At 43.8% G+C, this 9060-nt stretch overlaps 1 pseudogene; it reads right to left on the reverse strand.

Moving 5' to 3' along the window:
- Positions 1–2664: 2664 nt before the first annotated feature.
- On the reverse strand, positions 2665–7721 carry LOC104809173 (annotated as a pseudogene).
- Positions 7722–9060: the final 1339 nt, after the last annotated feature.

Consider the following 9060-nt stretch of genomic DNA (forward strand, 5'->3'; position numbering starts at 1 on the left):
GATGACAACATTGTCGATCCGTTGACGAAGCCTCTCCCTTCGTCGAAGCATGAGGGTCATGTTAGGGATATGGGCATTAGATGTTTAGCAGTCCGTGATTAGAGCAAGTGGGTTTTTGTTGGTTTAGTGCTCTATGATGTACTGATTATGAGCTTTATTGAGATACATTCGATGTATTGATACTTTCTATGTGTTTTTATGAGAGTATTTTATTCATTACATGTTCTTGCATACTATATCTGTTATGAAATCCGTGTATCATTATGAATGATACTAAACTCCCTAGTCTTATGTCGTTATGGGAATATCGACATAATAAGACTAGTATGATGTGTGATTGATGATCACATAGATGATCATAGGTATTGGATACGATCACTGTCATAGGTATTCGTTGGAGAACGGAATACTGGAATGACCCGCATGAGATTGTCACATGGACTAGCGTCATGACTTGAATCTCATATGACGGTTCCATGATTGGATCCTAAGACCTGAGATATCTACGGAATCCAACATGAGGAGTTGCGTGCTTTGATTACGTCAAACGTCCTGCGTAACAGGAGGACTATAAAGGCGTGTATCAGGTACGAAACGAATCATGTACTGGATTGTAGATAGTCAAGACGGGATTTGTACCTCTCGTAAAAGAGAGAGATATCGCTGGGCCCCTCGTGTGAGCGAGACTGTAGGAATGTGTGGCCGCACTATAGACGAACGTCGTCTATTTCAGACAGTCAAACTCAGTTAACGAGAAAGCAGTCGAATCAGATAAGGTGGCTTGTCCATGCCTTATGTTCGACATATGATATCGCGATACAAAAGGATCATCAGCCGGAATCATCACTGGCGTTCGTATGATCACGAACAAACTCTATTCGAGATAGGTAGTCATAGTGTCTTGCTAGAGACCGCCTATGACTTGTATATCCGGAATAGAGATTTCGGACTATACTGCTATGTCGAATGAGCCTACAGGGTCACACACGCAGGGAAGGACGAATACACGAGAGAAAACGACGGAAAACCGAGGCGGAAGGGTCCAGACCGGACGGACCGAAAGGTTCGGAACGGACGGTCCAGACCCTACGGTCCAGACGTGTGGTCCGTCCGTTCTGGAGACTGGAACGGACGTTCCACATTAGCACGCAGACCGTCCGTTCTACGTGGTGGAACGGACGGTCCACGTTTTAGGCAGACCGTCCGTTCTACACACTGGAACGGACGGTCCCAGTGCTTTTCTGGACCGTCCGTTCCGGGTTCCGGTTTTCCGAAAATTAAACCGAAATTAGGGTTAAATCACTTTATAAGAAAGTGATTAGAACCCTAATTAAGGAGAGACGAAGAACAGCCGACTTTTGCTAGAAAAGTGTGAGTTTTTGGTGAGATCTAAAAGACTCAACAAGTTCTAAGTCTCGTTTTCTCAAAGTGCACATATCGAATAGTGATTCGAGTCCTAGCAGACAAGTTCCAATCGTTGGAATCCATCCCGAGGTGTGGATACGTGTAGAGGGCGAGGTAATCTTCCTGCCTTTCGTGATCAGAACGATTCATCGATAGAGACAGGCCCCGGATCGATTGAGGTAAGCGTTCTTAACGTTTCTACGATTTCAATAGCAGCATGGTTCTAGGGTTCTATAATTTTTGTTTTACATCCGCTGCGCAAACCCTAGAATCGATCTCTTAGGAATAGGATTCGCTCATGAGATCCCAGGAATCCCAACAGTAATGGATGTCAAACCAGATTCTGGTTTGATCCATGGACACCCATGGGTCCGCTGATCGCTTTCTTGGGTCGAGGAGGGCCAATGATGTTGGGAATTTTTCTCCGCGCCACTGTTGCAGAGGTTTACTCTAACGGCTCGTGGTCAATTGCTCCCCATAGATCAGAAAACTCTCTTCAACTTGCCATTTACCTAGCCTCAACTACTCTGTCTGATAGCCAGGACGAGGTAACATGGCAAGTCGATGGAAAGGTAATGACTATATTCTCCTCTAGAGAAATCTGGATATCGATGTGTCATCCATCCGACAATGTATCTTGGACTTATGTCGTTTGGCATAAGCATCATATCCCGAAGTTTGCTTTCACCACTTGGCTAGTCAACTTGGACAGATGCCCGACAAGAGATAGAATGAATTCATGGGGACTGAATATAGATCCGAGATGCCTTCTCTGTCAGGATAGTGTGGAAACTAGAGATCATTTATTTTTTGAATGCCCATATTCTTCAAGGATTGTTGGAGCCTCGTTGGGTACTATGACCCAGATCCCTCCTAACTGCTCTTGGAATGAGATTCTCCACTTGTTAGATCGTAGCCTTGGTTGCAGGGTTAGAAGATTTACAGTCCTATCATTATGGCAGATAATAATCTACATGATTTGGAAAGAGAGGAACAACAGGTTGCATCGAAGTTACTTCTCAGATGTCTCCTTACTGATCAGGGATATTGACAGGGTTTTTCGGACACGTATAGCTGCCCTGCGCTCTTCCTCACCTGAACTGGCAAGCTTAAGTCTGCAGCTTTGGTTCAACAGTAACCCGCTACCTACTCCACTGATACAGACCAACTAATAGAGCCAATCTCTGTTAATTTTTTGTAATGGTGTTCACCCACTATGTATCGACAACTATGTATCTTTTTCGTTAATACAAATCTTTATCAAAAAAAAAAAATAAGGTAAAAGTTAAAAGTACAGGGAAAAGATTTTACCCCCAAAGCGGAGACTGTAAAATCTTCCAAAACAAATAAGTTGAGTTTCATTGATGCAAAGGTTGCAGCCAAATCCAATGCCGCATTCACCTGAGAAGCATCAGTTCCCTGGAAACCAAAATCGACAATTATATAACCTTAATCAGACCCGATTTTTCATACCGATTATAAGCGGTGAAAATATCGAACTCATGTATTATGGCTCAGTTTCTAGTTTGGTCTCCACCCAGCAAGATGAACATAGATGTTTCAACTTGGAGGCAAGTTTCGTTGGATCTAACTTCTACATATATTTATGGTTCTTATTCTGAACCAAAAACCGTACCGCTAAAACAACAAACGAATCCTAAAACAAAGGCGATGATACGGGTCAGTTTCCATCTGGTTTCTACTCCGCTTGCTAGTTCGGTTCAAAGTGTTCTTCAACGAAATCTCAAGTTTGCGATAGACCCGAGATCAGATCTATTGAAGAAACAACAATAAAAGTTATAGATTTTTCCCAACGCTAATGGGGTTCAAGGTCCCGGTTCACCGAGGGATGAACAGTCTCCTACTTTACGACCGAAACTCTCTTTGGATGGTTTATTCATATTGTAAGGGCTCCCTTTATAGAAAGAGCTATTGCCTAAAAGGATACAAAATGAGTTGTCGGACAAATCTGAAATCTCCAAAATATTCCTAAATGCTCTTTAAATATTATCTAGATATTATAATCCTTAAATGATAAAACTAACAAAAATCCCTAAATTCTAGGAGTCTATCAGTTTGTGAGAATTATGGTACCTGTCCTGTTGCAAGACCACCATTTCCTTTTCCACATCTCCCATTTAGAGGCCCCAAAGCATTTGATAACCATTCTGTCACGTCCAGTTGCTTGTACTTGCCTGGAACTCCAGCACACACAATGGCCTTGTTTGTGGCTTCATCCGTACTGAATACCATAATTGACATGCCCTGCCACAATTTTACCAAAACTTTCATTGATTATTTTTACTTTCTATTGTCAAAGCCCATGAAGTAAAGGCACCGTGTTTTACCTTTTGTTCCATGACTTTTGAAACTGCCTCCCGCACAGCGGCTGCATCAAGACCAACATCAACATTGGATACACAGAAGGGCTTTCCATCCGAAGCTGCAGCCTCGGCGGTCTCCGTTGCTGCTTTGACAGCTTTCCGGATGTTTTCTTCTGCTATTTTCTTCTGAGCCTTTCTCACTTCACTCTGTCGAGAAAAGAAAACAGCTCAGTATTCTTTTGATCATATAAACCATGGCAAGATTTGGGTTATAATAAAACCAAAGAACGGATGATGAGACAAGATACGTAGTATGAGGCTCAAAGCCATCACCTGTAGCAGAACAATCTTGGCCCTGATATCTGCTTTTTTGGGTGCTGGAATAACTGCTGCATCTACCCGGCTCTTCAAAGCAGCAACTTTCTGAGAAGTAGAAAAAACTCGCTGATTATCGTTTGCATTGACAATAGATAAAAAGAAAAATCCTTCATTGCACTTCCTAAATGGTTTTGTGTGTCTGTGTGACAGAGAGCCAACCTTTTCCAATGCGCTTCACGATTCTTTGGATGCATCCTCTACCTCTTTTTCAAGCATGGATGCCGCAATCACCGCATCAAAAGCACAATCAGTAGTCACAGCAGTTATCCTACGGATGCCTTTGGCAATTCCCTCCTCAGCTAAAAGAGCAAATGCTTTGGCTTCGCGGGTGTTTGATATATGGGTTCCTGATAACGCAAATCTAGGTGTATAAATAAGTTCAAGTAATTAAAACCTAGACACAGCAAATACCGCAAGGATACGGATCAACTGTAGTACCAGGGTCGAACACAGAGAATAGTTAACTCTAGGAACAAGACTCGACTAAGAATTAGATCAGAAAATAGCAGATATCGGAAATAAAGCAATAAATAAACTAAGTAAAATCAGATAACTAAACCAGCGTAGCTTCGGGATAACCTTAACGCGTAGAGATTGTTTCTAAGGATGGAGAATCTACGAATATCGAACCCTAATCCGGGATCTCAAGTTCTAATATCAGATTTGGCTCTTTCAAGTCCTAAATCCACTATCCAATAAATTAATCTATCGATCTCTCAACCTAATAGATTAAAATATTAAACGCATTAACGAGCACTATCACAGTTCCTAAACCGATTAACCTATCTTTTAATTGTCTTAATCAATTCATTCAATGAATTCTTTTCGAATCTAATTCCAACTCTCGTTGTCAATCAGAATCTAAGATGAATCAATCAACAGGCCAAGAAGATCAAAAGCAATAAACTCAATTCAATTAAACCGACGAGTATCGATAACGTAGTCTCGGAAAATTAAAACCAAACAAATTCTTACAAGGTTAAATCCCTAGCTACAGTGAAACTCACTACCCATAACAACAAACGAGTTCAAATCAATCAGAAGAAACATGGAAACATATAAAGAAGACTCACAGCGATCTCTCGACGACGATTCTTCAATCTCTGCTCCCGGAAAACTCTGTCTTGATTCTCTCTCGAGTTCTCTGGCTTCTGCTGTGATCTCTCGATAATTCCTGAAGCCCTAGACGTCCTCAATTTATTTGCTTGGCAGATAGGCTTCTTCCCATTCTGAAAACGGAAGTTCGGATACAAAATAGGAAGTTTTCTCGAAACGCAACACGGTCATGTCGAATGTCAACACGGTCCATGTCAATTGTCTGATCAAAACTTCTGCGCTTCTGCAGGGGCTGGACACGGGCAAGCTGCAAGTCGACACGGGCGTGCTTCGAATCGACACGGTCTGTGTCGATTGTCTGTAAGAATGTCTTTGTTTTTTCGCTTCTGCACGGCCGTGTTTGAGCTCGATAATGCCATGTTCAAGTGCAACTCGAGCTGGAAATGTCTTCATCATTCTGTTGCAGTCCAATATGCTCCGAAGTCCTCGATTTTGTTCCTCTGGTGTCCATAATGCATCTATTACCTGTTCAACCACCAAAGAATGCAAAGAAAATAAAACCCAGTACTAAAATGATCCTAAATGTCTAATAATGCACAAAATCGATGCGAAAGTGCTAGACAATGGGCCTTAAAATAGAGGAGAAAATCATGTTATAAAACTCCCCCAGACTTAGACTTTTGCTCGTCTTGAGCAAATATACGACAGAAAAAACACTTGAGGGAGAACAAAACAGATGATCAGTCAAAATCCTCATGAGTTTCAAAAGCGAAATTTCTCTCGAGTATCGACTAACCTTGAATGAAATCAGACCTATATTCAGATCTCCATTCCAACAAAATAATCACAGAACTATAAGACGAAGCTCACTACCCAAAACTTCAAAAGGGATTTCAAGTTATCTACCAAACACGTTTCTTAAACCTATTTATCACTGTCTACAGGAATAATTCGGTCCACTCGGGTTCGGAATAGGTCTAGATATGGTGATGGAAAATCGAAATTCCAAAGATCAATATCAAATGCATTCATCATCTGTCATTTTTTTTTCGTACCGCAGTGAAAATCAGATCAAAACTTTTCTTTCTTTTGTCATTAATATACATTAATATATCTATTTTTTTTTCTGATCTCCCCTTTTCACGACTATTCTTTTCTCTTTTTTTTCGTAATACACGTTAGACGAATGCATGATATGATCAAGGAAGATGAACGTAAAAGTCGGGAAGAATAGGGTACGAGTTTTGGATAAACATGGCTTTCGCCTCATGATGATTGCTGCCACCCCCGGACTACTTACCTATGTGTCTAAACGAGTCAAAAGAAATAAAGATAGTGTGAAGAAAAAGACTCGCTAGACTATAGGGCCTAATATTCCTACAAATAGGGAACGATTCTTAGGGAAACATACACGCTTGGATTAGAAATCTTTCAGTCCCTTTTTTTCATCCTAGGTAACGATTCATCTCACAGCCTATAAATCATTCCTCAGGTCAAGCTTCCTTTTCAGATAAGTCCGACAATTCATTCAAATGCTTAGATCAACTAAACCAGGTTCATCTATACTTTCAAGAGATTTCTACTCTATCGCTCATGAATCTTCTAACTGATCACCTGAAATCGGTTTTTCATGCATATGACTTATATGATCCTAAGCTATATGAATGCGGATGCAAAACCTAGAGACACGTCTATATGATCCAAAAAACGCTAGATGCTTTTATACGTGAGATGCAACTACATGCTCTATTTTTGTGATTTTTTTATGCAGATTATACTAAATGATGTGCTAAAATGCATCAAAGACTGTCAAAATGGAAAAAACAGGTTGTCAGACTATCCTCCCCCAGACTTGAACAAGACACCGTCCGCAGTGTCATGTCGCACGGGAAAAAGGGAAAACAAGCGAGAGAAACCAAAAGGGAAAGGGGGTAAAAGAATACTTAGCGTGAATGTATGGCGCGATCCCTGACAGTACTAAAGGATAGAAGAAAAGGCTCAGACGATATCTCACACCTCTCAGCGTATTAGTGGAATGCGATGCGACCTTGTAAACACAGAAAATAATAGCACAAACCAAAGCAATGCAGCAAATAGAACAAGTACAAGTGATACAGCGTCAAGTCTGAAAAGTACAACTGAGAATCCTCAAAAAAAAAAAGACTAGGAATGCAAAAGAAAAAAGAAGGAAAAACGGAGAAAAACTACCAAACGCTCACTGCTCCGGAGGTGGTTGTGGTGGCCCGGCTGATAATAGTACGGCGAGTACGGGTATCCAGGTTGAAGGGGGATTGGAGGGGCGTCGATGTTGGGTGCGTACCTCACATCATATCGGCGATGAAACTCCGTGGCGTACTGCGCCATCTGATGTTGCTGCTCGCGTAACTGCCTCTGGGCGTCGAACTCTGTCTGTATCATATCTCCAAAGGACTGGAGCTGAGCGCCGAACCCGTGCATAGTCGTCTCCATACTCTGCATCCTCTGGCTAAGCATTTCCATCTGGGCAGAGTAGTCAGGAAATGAGTGAGAGCTCAGATCCGGCGGTGGAGAAGGAGGCATGTCGAAAGGGAAGTCCTCCGAAGGAAGAGGTCGACAGTTAGGAGCTCAAGAAGAGGAGGGCTGGTCAGCGTCGGCCATAGCTGCGTCCTCAGCAGGAATGTCGGCGAAGGCCGGCCTGAGTGATGGGCGGTAGATCGGGACATGGGAGGCGTACTCGCTGGCGGACACCCTGATGATCCAGCGGTGGAGAAGGAGGCACGTCGTCTGAGTATAGGCCGACGTTAATCCCGACGCGACGAGCAATCATGGTGACGATGCTCCCGACGTATGTCTTGACGTCTGTCGGAGTCCCTGGCTGAGCAAATGTTTCGAGATGCATGACCATTCGGGAAGCAAGGCATACCTCATCCATTCCCCAGGTGTCGCCGTCGAAAGCGTTGCTCAAATCCCAATGAATAAAACCGAGTTCCTGATGGTTCGCCGTCCCACCGGTAGCTCGGGCGAGGAGGCAGTTGGTCAGGAACAAGTGAAAATACCGAGCCACTGGGTGGCAGATCCAAGTCACCTTCGCAGTTTGACTCTCGTATGATCGAGCGGCGATAATCTGCCAAAATGCCTCCTGATGCTGAGGTAGGAAAAGAAGGAGCTTCGAAGATGTACCTGGCTCGATTCCGAGGATATCGGCGAACTGATAAATGGAGTGGCGATACTCGTTGTTCCGCATCCGGAAGTCCATGAAAGCATTCGCCATGCTGCCATCGCTCGAGAAGTAGCAGTGGATAGTAGAGAGGAACTCCAGAGTCAATGTCTTGAAACTTTTCTCATGTATCTTCAGGAAACTCGACCACCCGAGCATATCAAAGATGCGCGAACCAACTCCTCATGAATTCTGACTCGATCTAAATCGTCACCAAAGAATTTGGTCGGTTGCAATCCTTGTTGCTTGAGTTTGAGGTAGATGGTCTTAGTGGTGCTATCCCGGTGGTTGATTCGAAGAAGTCCTAGTTCAGGTCGGATCGGGGTGAGGTCGGTAAGCTCCATGATGGCACCTCGGCGAGGGACTCAAGGTTCATTGTCTGGGAGCGTGCGGCTGTACCGACGTTTCGGTGCCTTCCCAGGGCGGCCTTCGATCCGTCCTTTGTCCACCATAATCGGAATTAGGGAGCAAGAGATGGAGGATTACCGGGTATAGCCGAAGACGTCGCCGGAGTGATGGACAGTCGGCGAGGCGGCGGCGGTGGCTGCGGCGGCGGCTGGAACAGATGCGATGGCCGGCAAAGCGGAGGAGAGCCGAAAGGTATCCGTCGCGAGGAGTGAGATCGACGGCGGAGAGAAAGAGGAACACGGGGGAGAGATAGCGGCGACGGCAACAGCAGCCGCAACGGCGGGACACGGCGGG

The sequence above is a fragment of the Tarenaya hassleriana genome, unplaced genomic scaffold (genome assembly GCF_000463585.1).
Source record: "Tarenaya hassleriana unplaced genomic scaffold, ASM46358v1 Cleome156, whole genome shotgun sequence".
Classification (NCBI taxonomy): domain Eukaryota; kingdom Viridiplantae; phylum Streptophyta; class Magnoliopsida; order Brassicales; family Cleomaceae; genus Tarenaya; species Tarenaya hassleriana.